The sequence below is a fragment of the Caretta caretta genome, chromosome 2 (assembly GCF_965140235.1).
Source record: "Caretta caretta isolate rCarCar2 chromosome 2, rCarCar1.hap1, whole genome shotgun sequence".
Classification (NCBI taxonomy): Eukaryota; Metazoa; Chordata; order Testudines; family Cheloniidae; genus Caretta; species Caretta caretta.
In genome coordinates, this window is record NC_134207.1 from 115441977 (window position 1) to 115452111 (window position 10135).

Here is a 10135-nt window from a genome sequence, read left to right on the forward strand (position 1 = left end):
CTGAGGCACGGTGCTGCAGAGCTACCCATCCCATGAGGAGGGCATTATCAAGGAGGTGACTCAATCACAGCAGCCAAACGTGCATGATCAGAAAACAAAGGAATTGCCTTTTGAAAGAGCTGGTTTATTTGAACAATATGCACCGGCAGACATAGTAACTGTCCTCCTCCCACCCCTGTCCCCGTCACCCCCACTCGCCCTGCATGCGCACACACACACACAAAAGAGAGAGAGAGAATATTATAGTAAAGACAAAATACATTCCCAAGTGCATGCTTTTGCCAGGTCAGGCATGTAGAATTTCTAGGAACTAAAATCAATGAGTTGCCAAGAGGAAAAAAATAACACAAGGAAACTGAAACCTGAGCATTCAAAGAAAACACATAGAAAACATAAAATAATCCTCACAAGCAATCCAGTAACTGTTCATTTAGACAAACTGATCTTGTGTCTAAAATGTCTGGTAAACATGCATTGTAAACTTCAGAATATGCAGTGCTTTGCTTCTCCAGTCCAAGAGTCCAAAACAAATCACTAGCATGCTGTGCTTGGATTCAGCTGTAGAACAAGACAGTTTGTTGCTGGCTCAGGACTCTTTGCTTTGCTTTGGCCTGTGGGGCTAGCCAATGCAAGCCACCCTCCTCTTTTGGAGTATTGTGTCGTTTTTTCCCCCAGCAAATCTCCCTTGGTGCCTGATGACAAATCTCTAACTTTTAAGCAGATATATATTCCTTAAGGCTTTGCTGTGAGATTTCTGGGCAGGGTTGCTCTCTTGTCCTCTGCTGTAGGAAACGTTCCCATGCCACCCTGCCACGAGCTCCAGCAGCACTGTCACTGTGAAGATACCAGCAGCAGATAGCCCCAGCTGGCCTCAAGCAGTTGCCTCTTCTGGGCTTTTGGCATGGTCATGAGTGAGATATCTGCCAGAATCACCACTGCTGGTAATAAGTTTGGCATAATTTACTGCACTCTCTACACTTATTGCCAGAGACAGACAGCAGAGCGCTCTCCCACCCTTCAATGGCTACAGGGTTTCAGTAGGTATTGGCTGTATTATCATGCACTTTAGGAGCTCCAGTGCTCACAATATCACCCTGCTGCTCACTGCTGCCCATCTGAAAGGAAGCAGTTCTGAAGCTAGTCTGTCCCACTCATGCTTGTATGAATATATTTGTGGGAACAGTTTAGGGAGTTTTCAGAGTTATCCTTTCCTGTCCTGGCAGACTTAAAGTCTGCCAATGTCTGACAGTCTTGTTTGCCAGTGGGCTCAGCTGGGGGATCCTTGAGAGGCATCTCCTTCACACCTGCTGAAAGACAGACCTCAATCAAAAGGAAGAGAAGGACAAGGCAAGACACATTCTCCGGTGTCCTCAGGAGTGCCGAGTCTGGGGGCCATGGGACAAGACAATGGAGGGCACACATGCTTCAGGACAGTCACAAGGACCAGAAGTTGCATAGGGAAGTGCAAAAGGACATTATGCAGCTCCTGAGACAACGCTCTCCAGTGCTGCAAAACATTATGGAGCAAAGCTCCCAAAGACTTGCACCCTCAGCAGCCATTTCACTGCATAAACAAGACCTTGTTTCTGGGCCCTGTCCCATATGCCCCCCTCCTCTGCATGATCACTTCCACTCAACCCCAATGGATAACAAAGGGAACTGGTATGAATATAGATACAAACTGACCTGTGACCAATGGAGGAAAGCACAGCACCTTGCACTCTTTTTTTTTAAATGGCTTTATTTTTTAAAAAGTATTTTATTGCTTATAACTGTTCAATAAAGTTTTGATTTCTGGAAATCAAAGATTTGTTTGTTTTGACTTGCAAAACAGCCATGCAGCCCCCCAACCCAATATCCCCTCTCCAGAGTCAGACAGTAAATGAACAATTCATCTATGGTTCATATACAAGCACACTACAGATTAACCACGAAGTGTCACAAATTAACGTAAAGCGACACATTTGCCTGTTCATGGTTCACAGTCAAAATGTGTTCTCAAAGCCTCCTTGAGCCATATAGCACCTCAAGTGTGCTCTTGTAATAGCCCTTGTTTCTGACTGTTCAGAATCAGCGGACAGATTTTCCACTTCCCCGTTCCACCCTACTGGTAAGGTCTCCTCCTTGCTTCATAAATATTACCTAAAACACACATGCAGCAATAACAGGCATCTTTGGCTTACTGGGGTCCAGCCTAGACATTAGACAGCTCCAGCGCCCCTTCAGTCTACCAAATGCACATTCCTTGTTTTTCTCATTTTCAGCTGCCGAAACAGTTGTCAAAGTTCTGCAAATACAGAAGCTGGAGGCACCTGTCTGCAAAACAGACACTAGGACTCCTGTGAGCGGTTTGGCATCCATGCTTCTGCCAGTGAGATAGTGGAGAGATTGAAAACCAGTGAGAGGCACTATGGTAATTTTGGAAATGGTACGAAAAAAGATCACGGGATGGAGTGGAGTGAATTGTGAGAACTTGACCCCAAGCACCCAGAATTCCCTGAGAGGAATACTGGCATCCTACAATGCACCTCTAAAATATCCCACTAGGCAGTGCACCATACTGTGGTATGGAATGCACTGGGATGTCTACCCATAGCCTACTCAAAATTCAATGTATCTTATGCCAGTACTACCTCTTGTGGTGAGGACACGCAGCACTGGCAAAAGCAGCCAAGTGTATACATCCTCTAGCAACATTGCAGTGTCGGCAATGCTAGTAAAATTGCTACCAGTAAAACTTTGTGATGTAGAGATGGCTATAGATTTCTAAGTCCATGTTTTGACATCTCTAAATAAGCAGTATGGTATTCAAAATGCCAGGCACACAGCAGCTCCTATTAACTTTAACTTTAGAAGTATAAATATGATTTTAGGAGCTTAGCTTTATTTTTGAAAGTTGCAGTCTTGGTATTTTAATGAAAACAACTCAATTAAAGTATCACAATTAAATCAGAGAAAATCAAATGAACAAACTGTGGGCTGGGAGATTACCTGACTTTCTCATCATAGAACTTGAGATGGAGGAGGATCTAATATGTAGTCATAGTAGAGTCACGTAGTGATGTGTCAGGGTAATCCAAAAGGTTGGGATTTGAAAACTTTCTCTGGGGCTTGGTCTACAAAGTCAACACCTCAGACAGTGTTCTTGATGAGTGGTAGAAAGCATAGAGTGGAAAATCATTTTTCACCACATCAAATTTGCCACTGAGCCTGCTTTTGTGAATGCAGCAAAATAAGTTTAGCTGTTGATTTCATAAGTGGCATAATTGTTCACATTCCTACTCAGCTGGCTGAGGAACAGTGTCTTTCTTTCAGCTGCTACAGTTCTGAAGAAGAAGTGTCAAAGAGAAAGAGGTGAGTTGTTCAGTCATGGATGAATCCCTGACCCAGCAAGGCACTTAAGCATGTGCTGAACTTTAGGCACATGAATAGTTTAATTGATGTAGCCAGGACTATTCACATGCTTTACAGTTACGCATATGCTTAAGTGCTCTGCTGGATCAGGATCTGAGTTTAGGCCAGTCTCATAGGTTCTGGGGAGGGACTCCATGCTACCACTTCTCACAATGATAAGTGACTTGTTAAGGGAAATCCATACTAATAGTATTAGATTTATTACCCCCACTGTAGGTGTCTCCATCCCAAAGTCAAAGTCTTATGCATACTACCGTCACAGAAATACACATATGGAGCAATAGCGTGTGTGTAAGCTGATAGAGAACTCTTGGTGGAATAAGGGTTGCATACGGTCGTGTCAAGTATTTACCTAATGTGAAGCATAATCTGCAAACTGCATCATTACTCCCGACAATTGTGTGATATGGATGGTTGCATCCCAGCTGTAGCATTTTCTTAGAAAAGTCTTGAAACTGAGTTCCACTGAGCACCTTTCCACCTGAGAGACTCTTTGCTATTGCCTAAGTCACATATGCAAATCACCTATGTATTCCAGGGACTGCCATCCCCACTTATTAGTGGATGCACAACCGTTCTCCTCTCTCTTGTATCACTTTACTGCGGGGTCTTGTGAGGTGTTAGTTATTCATATTCCTGGAATGATTAACAAAAAAGACCTGTTGCTACACTCCTTCTTACAACAAAATTTTGTCTTCCTGTCATGGCATCTGTTTCATTTATTGGAACCTGTAGAGAAGACATGAAGCTGAATTTCCTGATCCTGGACCTCACTGACTTTGGGGGCGGGGTGGTGGTCACATGTGGGATGATTACAGGATCAGGCCTTAGATTTGTGATATTACAACAATACTTATGGTGATGTTCTAATTAGAACATTTTGATTTTGCTGTAGGGTAATCAAAAAGAGAACTCAGCTGTAAAGCAAAAAGCTCTCAGGCTTCAGTATTTGTAATGATAACAAAAGAAGCTCAGAAATGCAGTGTAAAAAGATGTTTAAATTCCTCTCTTTTAGCTCTTATCCAGTGTAAAATTTCTCTTTAAAGCTAAAATTTGACCTTACAGGGTTTGACCCTGTCCTTTGGAACTTTGCCAGTGACTTCAATGGGAGAAGGATAGGTCCTTCTTTAGTTGTTGGCTGTCAAGAGCACAGTCTTCAAAATTAGGTACTGACATTTAGGCTTTTAAATCCCTATTTAGGCCTGATTTTTCAGAACTCTCAGAAATCTCGTGGAGGAGGCAGAATGGAGACAGTCTACTTCGGTGCACTCACAGGCTTCCCACAGGTGTTCTGGTGTGTGTACATAAGAACCACCAGCCAGACACTGGTTCATCGTTTGTAAAGAAATTTTGGATTCTAGGGATGAAACCCTTCCCCTGCTGAAGTCGATAGGAGTTTTGCCATCAGTTTGATCGGGGCCAGGATGTCATCCTTCATTATGACAGGCACCACTTACAAATAAATGTATCTATTTATTAATCATGCTGTGTGCTGTCTTACTTTTAAGTGAAAAGAAAAGGAGGACTTGTGGCACCTTAGAGACTAACCAATTTATTTGAGCATGAGCTTTCGTGAGCTACAGCTCACTTCATCGGATGCATCCGATGAAGTGAGCTGTAGCTCACGAAAGCTTATGCTCAGATAAATTGGTTAGTCTCTGAGGTGCCACAAGTCCTCCTTTTTCTTTTTGCGAACACAGACTAACACGGCTGCTACTCTGAAACCTTACTTTTAAGTGGATTTTCTACAAATGCTGCTTGCCATAGCTGTAGCTCTACTGAGAAAAATTTCATATATTACTATATTGTTGGGTCAGTGGAAGACATTTCTTTAATGGTCCCTTTGCTGCTTGTTTGACCTTACACTTCTGTGGTTAGAGTGTTTTCTGTGATTGCAGAGTAAGAATTCAGCATACCCTGTGGCCAAGTTCTGTGTTTAGATACATGCATGAAGCTCCCACTGACGTCTATGGGAGTGGCTTGTTTAGGACTCACCATTTTTGTACATTTTTTTAGTTAAAGGGGTATGAAAAGTATTATTCAGGATTAAAAATGTACAAAGTTTCATAGGGCACAGAGAGAAATGTGCTTTACTGAGTAGCAAAAAAGGAGAAGTTTCAGAGTAGCAGCCGTGTTAGGAAAAGGCTGTGTTTTGGTTTAGCAAACCCGAACCAGGCATGGTCAGATGCAGGTTCCCTTTTATCTGATCCACCCTGGGACCCAGTGACCCCAAACTTTGGAGGATCCACCTCTACCAAAGGACGGTGTTGTTTTTCTATCAGTGAAATATAAAAGACATTGGGTTGGATTGTCTCCTGCGCTTCCATGAGCAAAGGGGAACCCATCCAAAATACATAGTGATCAATGGCTCCATGTCTAGTTGGCAGCCGGTGTCAAGTGGAGTGCCGCAGGGGTCGGTCCTGGGGGCGGTTTTGTTCAATATCTTCATAAATGATCTGGAGGATGGTGTGGATTGCACTCTCAGCAAATTTGCGGATGATACTAAACTGGGAGGAGTGGTAGATACGCTGGAGGGCAGGGATAGGATACAGAGGGACCTAGACAAATTGGAGGATTGGGCCAAAAGAAATCTGATGAGGTTCAATCAGGATAAGTGCAGGGTCCTGCACTTAGGACGGAAGAACCCAATGCACAGCCACAGACTAGGGACCGAATGGCTAGGCAGCAGTTCTGCGGAAAAGGACCTAGGGGTGACAGTGGACGAGAAGCTGGATATGAGTCAGCAGTGTGCCCTTGTTGCCAAGAAGGCCAATGGCATTTTGGGATGTATAAGTAGGGGCATAGCGAGCAGATCGAGGGACGTGATCGTTCCCCTCTATTCGACATTGGTGAGGCCTCATCTGGAGTACTGTGTCCAGTTTTGGGCCCCACACTACAAGAAGGATGTGGAGAAATTGGAGAGAGTCCAGCGAAGGGCAACAAAAATGATTAGGGGTCTGGAACACATGACTTATGAGGAGAGGCTGAGGGAACTGGGATTGTTTAGTCTGCGGAAGAGAAGAATGAGGGGGGATTTGATAGCTGCTTTCAACTATCTGAGAGGTGGTTCCAGAGAGGATGGTTCTAGACTATTCTCAGTGGTAGAAGAGGACAGGACAAGGAGTAATGGTCTCAAGTTGCAGTGGGGGAGGTTTAGGTTGGATATTAGGAAAAACTTTTTCACTAGGAGGGTGGTGAAACACTGGAATGCGTTACCTAGGGAGGTGGTAGAATCTCCTTCCTTAGAAGTTTTTAAGGTCAGGCTTGACAAAGCCCTGGCTGGGATGATTTAATTGGGGATTGGTCCTGCTTTGAGCAGGGGGTTGGACTAGATGACCTCCTGAGGTCCCTTCCAACCCTGATATTCTATGATTCTATGATTCATCCAGCACATCTCTCAGAGTTGGAGGAGCTGCTCCCTGCCGTGTTGTCTCCACCTTTCCGCTGACCCTTTGGAAGGTCCTCTGGGGGTGCTCCATGGTGACTGAGATCTGTCCGCTGGTGGAGAGTCAGGGATGGCCACTGTCCATGCCATCATCTCTGCAAGATTAATAACCCACCTCAGTATTATCTTGCCAGGTGTGGGCTGCTGCACAGCAAGCTCCACCCCTGCAAAGGAGGCAAGCAAGGAGCAAGGCTTTCATAGAAGCCAGAAAGGGCTGGGAGACAGTGCAGAGGCCGTGGGTATATATGCAGATGGGCCTGGCCTCTATGGGTTAGAAGAGCTGATCTTAACTTGGCAGGTTATGGGGCAGAGGTCAAACTTTAGCCTAATTCCACTCTTTCCCCCCCACTTTCCCGCCACCAGGGGCCAATACTAGGAAAATGGTAACTTTTTTTTGTCTCCCCTGTTTAGTTTTTCCCTATCGACCTGTTGTTCAGAAACTTGCTTGCAAATGCACCTTGTATTTTTTTCCCTTTGTTTTACTTACTGTATTGTGTTTAAGATAAGATTTTTCACTCTGCCACTTCTAACAGTTACTGATTTTTTTTTTACCATGTTTAGTTTGGCAGTTAAAAAAAAATCAACAGAAGGATTACATTTCAATGGCACAACACCCTAATCCTCAGGCAAATGATTTGTCCAAGCTTAATATAAAATACTTAGGATGTATTGTGTGATGTAAACACTAGTTCTAATAAAATGGTGCCTGAGGTATAGTTCTTCAGCTAGTAATAACCTATTTGTGTTGGCCTCTGCGTGTTGGCTTTGAAACCATTATGATAAAATATATCCTCTTTAGTCTGATACAAAATAAAACTCACAATGTAGGACCTCGACTTATAGGGTGAACATGGACTATAGCAAGGGGACTCTTGAGTAGACTGTAAAAGTACCAAGGACCAATTAAAATCCCATCTACTCTTTTCTGGTTTGTGTAGGACCACACTCAAGCTCTCTTGGTTTGGTTTGGTTTTTTACAACCATATTCCTAACCTCGCTACAAGCCACAAGCTGCTTGATTTCAGGAGCACTCCATGTGATGGTACCTGCGGCTGGATCGAGGGGTTCTTCGTTCCTAAAGCTCGCCCTGAAACTTCTCTGTAGCTGAATACATAGAGGATGTGTGGAGAGCCTACAGAGTGTCAGCAAATTGGATTTACCAGGAGCCAGGATTGGAGCTCCTGGCTAATTTTTTCCTTGTGTATTCATGAGGAGGATTAGCTGCTTTTGGACCCCAGAACTTGAGAGCTGTATTTTGGAGTCAGTTTAATGATCAGATGCTGCTTTTCCTGAGTGAAAATGTCCCTTTGAAATAATCCACTTCACGGATTACTCAGCTTCACGGTGTAAAACCCCTAGATAAATGTAAACAGAAATTTTGTTAAAATGGTGAACATTTAGGAATCAATTCAGGGGGTCAGAGGGACACTTAAACAGGGAAAAAGCACAATGCAACTTCTATCTGAGAGCAACCTTTGCACACCAGGATGCTTAGAGAATGCTATGGTAACAATAGCGGGTAAAAATGTTTGGTATTTCAAAATGTTACATTCATTTTAGCACTCCGTTAATATGTGGATGACAGGAAGTCACTTCCAGCCACATCCCCTGCTGCTTGTATTACCTGATCACTGTGAAAGACTTTTTTGATAGGAACAGGAAGCTCACTGCTCAGAGAGTGTAACGAGAGAGCAAGATTCACAAATAATTGTGCCCAAAATAATGCATAGATTGTATATGTCAGTAAATATCAGTGCTTTGTACAAGTTTCCTGCTTGTAAATGAGCTAAGGCTTTAAAAAAATGTTACATCTTTATATGAATTTTAAAGACTATTTTCTCAAGTAATAAGTGAACCAGAGGAACACTAAATAACATCATCATATAACAATCACTGATGCATCTTTGAATTGTAGGAATGAAGTTTGGTAGAACGGACAAGAAGAAAGTGTCAGGAAGAAGAGCAGGATCTTCTTTAGACTTGCAGAAGTAGGATTAGGGAAAGAAGAAGAGAGAGAGATGTTAAAGGATACGTCTACTTTGTCATATTTTTCTCTATCAGCCAGGTTTGTATGTGAAAGACAATTCTTCAATATTAAACAAAGAAAGATGATGATTCTGTAGCTAAAAAAATAAAGACCATGGCCAGAATTTTCAGACTTGGGTGTTAAGGTTAGGCTAAACTACCCTACACAGGTATCCAATAGATACGGTATTCAAATGTTATTTTCAGAGGGGCTGAGCGCTGGCGTTTCCCACAGACTTCCAAAGGATCTGTGAGTGTCTCAGCACCTCTGAAAATAAGGCCACATATACATAGGTGCCTCAGTATAGTAATTTTGGAGTCTACATTTAGGCATCAGGTTTGAACATTCAGGCCTACGTGACCTGAAAATTTCTGAGCTCCTGCCATTGTTTGTATGAGAGTCTTTCAAAGGCTACTATGTGTGCTAAATTATTAGATCAGTCTTTAGTCTTCAGAAACAAACAGCATTTCGACCTTTGCAAGGCAACTCACTTGGCTACAAATGTAGCCAGAAAAGACACGCGTTTATGAGGACTTGTAAAGCCTAATTTTACCTGTATCACTCCTAGTACAAAAGTCTCAGGTATTAAAGGAATATCCACATTTAAAATACAACGTGTGCTGTTACACACATCTCTCAAAAAACCTTTTGCATCAGGGAAGTCCCAGAGCTTATGTATCAATGAACCAGAGGTTTGTTACACTGCCAACATTTATCATCCTGCTTTAGACCTGCCTTTAAATAAATACGAGAGGATCCAATGCATCCTAAGCAGTATCTTATGTTGAATCCTCCATAAATATAGCCTCAACGAGGATCGTTTAATATTGCAGCCAATACAATTCCACTGAGATGCAGCTAAAGTGGTTCCAAACCAAGTTTTCTGTGTGGACTAAAATTTGTCTATGATTACAGATATTGCCGTCATTTTAATGATAACCCTATTGCATAGGCACAATGGCAAAGTTGGCTATTTTTCAAACCCTCTATTAGTTGGGGTAAGATGGAGTCCATGTTTCTTTTAATTGTTGAGTTGATTGCTTTAAGTTAGAAGGATCCCCCAATATCAGATCCCTTTTCCTGCTTTATGGAAACCCAGTCTATCAAAGTGGTATTTCAAGCCTCTAGAAATTTTTTTGGGGGATTTATTCCAGTTTATCTCAATCTTATTGTATGTGAGAGATGACCAATGAGGAATAGAGGTGTCAGCTTTGACACAAAAAGTAGAGTGCCATCCATATTGCTTTCCA